Raw genomic sequence first — 5,341 nt, 5'->3', positions numbered from 1 at the left:
GAACGCCTTTTTGGGCTCACTAGTGATACGTTTGTGAGTACATAAATCTTTCAGTACCTTTGCATAGGCGGGGATCTGGGATATGGCATCTAAAAGAGGGATGTTCACTTCTACCTTTTTGAAGACTTCTAAAATTTTGTCCATGGAAGCAGTCTTCTTTTTGTTTACCAAGCGATTAGGAAATGGGACAGGATGAACATAAGGACTGTTAGGGATTTGCCCCTGTTCAGAAGAATCATTTTTGGTTTCCTCAACCAAATCATCTTTAGTTTCAGAAAAATCTTTAGGTTCATCAGACGAACCTGGAACAAGAGGCACACTTGTGTCCTCAACTGAAGAAGAGTTAACAGGAGTAATAGATGGGGAAGATTTAGAAACACTCTGTTGGTACTCTCTACCACTCCTAAGGGCATAACAACATTACATTGGTTAGAGGGCCCTTGTTGGTCTGACCTTGTACTATATTCAGTGGTGCATTAGTTAGTCCTTGTGAACTAATAGGCTGATGATGCCTAGGGTTAGGCTCTGGTTAACTGGGTAAAGTTCCTTTCTCCCTCTCACGCATAATTGAGACAACATGGGTAAGTTCTCTCGTAAGATTTTGATGGCTTGTCATGAGGAGGGCCATATTTTTTTCCAAGTCACTTATTCTACTTGCCTCTCCAGTGTTGGTAAACCTAGGGGGTTGCTGATAAGATGATAGGAGAGGGGCCCTAGGAAAACTCGCCTGAGGTCCTACATTTGACCTAGGAAAAGTATTTTGGGAAAAAGATTATTGTGCAAAAGGAGGCCTTTGGGGTCCAGGTTGACCTTGATTATAGAAATTGGAAGGTCCTGCTTGGTTGCCCTGATTCCAAGAGAAATTTGGGTGATTTCTCCATCCTGGATTGTAGGTGTTACTATATGGATTATTCTGGTATAAGGCATTAACACTATCATTAGAAGTGCCCCCAGAGGTGTTGGGGCATTCTTCTATGACATGTCCAGGGGATTGGCACCAAGCACAAATCTTAACCAAATTGACTGATGATGGCTCTCTAGGAACAATAGCCTCAATCCTCTTGATTAGGCTATCCAAATGGGCTTCCTTGGCCACTATCCCATCCACAAAATATCCTTTTTCTCCTATGGTTCTTTCACTCTCTTGGGTTGATTCCCACTCACGGGTTTTGTCAGCTAAGTCAAGTAAGAATTCCCATGCCTTTCCTTCATCTGTAAAGGATGTGAATCCCTCAGGGCACATAGACTCTATCATTTGTTTAGTTGGGTAATTAATACCCTCATAAATTATTTGACATAAATGCCATAGGTCTAGGCCATGGTGAGGGCAGTTTTTGAGTAGATCCTTGAATCTCTCTATAAGTTTGAAAAATGACTCACTAGGCTTTTGCCTAAACTGAAGGATATCACTTCTAAGCTTATTGGTCTTGTGAGTTGGGAAAAACTTCTTAAGGAAGACAACTGTGAACTGTTCCTATGAGGTTATGGAATTTGTGGGTAACCCATACAACCACTTCTTAGCTTGGTCTTTCAATGCAAAAGTGATAAACCTAAGCTTAATAGCATCATCAGAAAGTTGTTGGATCTTAATTAGAACACATACCTCTTCAAATTCCCTTAGAAATATGTATGCGTCCTCAGAGGTCAACCCATGGAAGTGGGGCAACATAGTGATGTATTGAGATTTGAGTTCAAAATTATTGCCTTAGGCTTGTGGTAGAACTATGCAGGAAGGTTGGGCTACTCTAGCAGGGTAGAAACTGTCTTTCAGAGATTTAGGTGAAGGGTTTTTCTGTTGGTCTCCCATATTGAAGGGTTTTAAAGAAAGCAAACGTATAGGGTCACTACTTGTTGGATCTCTTCTTTCTAACCGATTCTTAGTATTACGTACCCACCTAACACTCATGCAATAGAAAACTACCCACAACTAAAGTAAGACAAGCACAAAAGAATGGATAGCAAAACTTTTTTTTTATGATTTTTTTTTTTGATTTTTTTTTTGGCTTTTTTGGAGCTTACCGACAGGGATCCGGGGTTGCTCAGGTCAATTCCTGAGGTACTGCTACAGGGCGAAACCTGTCTTTATCATACTGTGAGGCATGACGTCCTCCACTGATACAACTATTATTGCAAGTTGTTCTTCTCAGGAATTCAATAAAAGAAAAGGAAAAATATAAAACAAAGCAAACAAAGCACTTCGATTTACCAAAAGAAAGTGAAAAATAACATGGAACTGTCTCCCCGGCAACTGTGCTAAAAACTTGTTTTTGAGATTTAAAATGTAACCGCAAGCATACGAATCAGTGTAGCTACGGGTCGAACACAGGGAGAGCAGCCACTTTATTTTTTTATTTCTTTTAATAATGCGAAAGTGAACCGATTAATGGTTGTGATCTAATTCTAATTACCGTCCTAAACATATGTATCTAAAATAACGCCCTAACCATTCATCATCTAAGAATTTAAAGACGCAAGCCACGTAATTAAAATTAAATAAATAAATAAATGAAAATAAAAAACCCATGCAATTAAAAAAAATAAATAAATAAAGAAAAAAATTCTGAAATAAAAATAAAGTAAAAGAAAGGGGATAAAGCTAGAGAGAGACTCACAAGTAGGTTTCTCTACTTAGCCCGATGGATGCATCATAATATGAGCTTCCCTACTTGACCAGAGAGTCACTCTTACAAGGGTTACTCTACTTGACTTTAGGGAAAGGGAGACAATTAAAATAAAAGTAATAAATTGATCGTTCTATAGCTAGGAGGGGCAAAGCCAACACATACACTAGCCATGAACCTTAGGGGAGAGGGATAGCAATAATGTAACGACTGAAAATAAAAATCCTAAATTAAGAAAGAAAGGGTAGTCAAAAGAGGAAATGAGAGGGGGGAGAGAAGACTACTGAAGGAGCCTACTTACTTGAATCAATGCTTGAACTTGAAAAAAAAAAAATTGCTCCACGGCTCGTGATCTTGCCACCTAGATCTAAGCCTAGAACTATAACTTAAAAAATTACAACTCAATTGCATAAATCATAAATATAAAAGGGCTAAATAAGAATAAAAGAGTGCTTGCATTAATTGAAATAAAAAAAAAAAGCTATTACAAAAGTGATTAAAGAAAATATAAAGAATAACTAAAACTAAAGAGAGAGAAAGAGAAAGAGAGAGCAACTAAAAAAAACTAGAAGAAGAATGAATTGTCTCCCCTCCTCTTACAAGAGTTGTATTTATAGGGAATGGGAAGGTAGGGTAACAATTTTCTCTTTCCTAAAAGAGAGAAACCCACAATTGGTTATGAAATCTTTTGAGACCAAAAGTGCTAAGGTGGAGGAGAGAGAAGAGAGAAATAAATTTGGAGAAATTTCCTATAATTTTTTTCCTTATTTTCTTTCCTTTTTTTTTCTAATTTATTTCTCTTCTTTTTCTCTCTCCAAGGAACGATTTTGTTCTTGCTTTATGTGATTTGGACAATTTTTTGGTGGGTGATGATGTGGGGGAGAGAGAAGATTTGGACAATCTTTATTTCTCCCCTTTTTTTCTTCTCTTCTTGTGGAACCCTTCCACGATTTTGCTTACTTCTAATTTGATGTGGAAATCCCCTCCATGCCCTTAGTGCTTTAAGTGAATGAAAAGCCGGAAATCTTCAACAAATTCTCTAAAAAAAACAACCATGAGATTCGAACTTGAAACCTCTTGGTGAGCAAGGGAATTTTGCACACCATAGCTCACCAACTACACTAGGTAGTTGTTGTTACCAAAAACAAATCTTCAATTACTTAAGGATGTGGTCCATCGGTCCTTGTTGGCATTTGGAGTATTCCTTGTACCTCTGAGGCAATTGCAAATAGGCTGGTTTTGCATCTCGGTTCAGTTCAGATCCATTATTCTTTTTCTGGCACGAACAGAATAATCATTTGTACGGGTGACCAAACGAATGTGTACTTTTAATTGAACACGTCCATCTTGCTTAGAATTTCATCCTCTTCGCAACCAAGAAAAGAAATAGGACCTCTTTGCATGTAAAATTGGAGATATAGCGCCCGATAATCCTTAAGGCCTTGAAAATATAAAACCTGCAAAAAGAGAGTAAAACCCAAGGTAGCTCCGTTCTAAATATGTAAAATGTATATTTTACTACCTGAGATTTTACACATAAATGTGCTCATCAGTAGAACATTTGAAGTGCAACCATTGTCAACAAGCACCTGGGAAACCCCCTTATCAAGTCATTCTACTATGATGTGGAGAGCTCTATTGTGTTGGGCTCCTTTGGGGAGCTCTAAATCTGAGAATATTAAGGATTGTACTGCATATGTTGCCCCAACTATGTGTCTGAGATGTGCCGGATTTATCTCAATCAGCACCTACACGTTGGTGATAGGCTTCAAGACTGCTTCACAGTGTGTGGGGGAGGCCATCAACAATTCCCAAATTGAGATATTAGCCTAGGACTTCTTGAGTTGTGCCAAGATTGGATTCTCTGGTTCTCTTTTCAAGCTACTAGTTCTGGCCTCATTGGCCCTTGACTATTCCACTGCTAGGGCCTTGACCTTGTAATCTCTCCCCTTTTGGGTCTCCATCACACTGACCGGCTTCTTCACAATAATTTTTGTGGGATAACTATCCTCATCATCACTGTCCGTTATGGTGATTATTCCCACTATAGGATCATCCTCTTCAGATACTCCTTCTCGACTCAGAGTAGGAAGTCAAGGTCCTCCACACTGACGGGCTTTAGCATCCTTTTTTTGAACTAGGTATCTGAGGGCAGAATGATCAGTATACACCACCACATGTGAACCAACTAAGTAAGACCGAAACTTTTCTAATGCAAACACAACAGCTAAAATTTTTTTTTCAGTGGTTGTATAATTGAGTTGTGCATCATTTAAGGTCCTACTAGCATAGTAAATGACAGTGGGCAACTTATTAATCCTTTGACCTAAAACTGCTCCTATGGCAAAATCCGAAGCATCACACATCAGTTCAAAAGGTTCAGTCCAAACAGGTGGTTGAACAATGGGTGCACTGGTTAACTCCTTCTTAAGTTGCTTGAAGGATTCTAGGCACTCTTTGGAAAACTCAAAAGTCTGATCTTTGACAAGTAATGAGGTGAGAGGTCAGGCTAACTGACTAAAGTTCTTAATAAACCTTCTGTAGAAGCCTGCATGCCCTAGAAAAGACCGAACATCCTTAACAGATTGAGGAGGTGGTAAATTATCAATTAAATCCACTTTGGCTCTATCTACCTAATTCCCTCCTTGGATATTACATGGCCTAAAACAATACCAGATTTAACCATAAAATGGCATTTCTCCCAATTCAAAACCAAATTC

At 38.6% G+C, this 5,341-nt stretch overlaps 1 non-coding gene across 1 annotated transcript; it reads left to right on the top strand.

The window, feature by feature from the left end:
- Nucleotides 1–1,313: 1,313 nt before the first annotated feature.
- Nucleotides 1,314–1,420, top strand: LOC122094516. Its single transcript, XR_006144831.1, has one exon. It is a non-coding gene; the product is annotated as a small nucleolar RNA R71 (small nucleolar RNA).
- Nucleotides 1,421–5,341: the final 3,921 nt, after the last annotated feature.

Source organism: Macadamia integrifolia, chromosome 11 (genome assembly GCF_013358625.1).
Source record: "Macadamia integrifolia cultivar HAES 741 chromosome 11, SCU_Mint_v3, whole genome shotgun sequence".
Lineage (NCBI taxonomy): Eukaryota > Viridiplantae > Streptophyta > Magnoliopsida > Proteales > Proteaceae > Macadamia > Macadamia integrifolia.
This window is presented reverse-complemented; position numbering and strand designations above follow the sequence as displayed.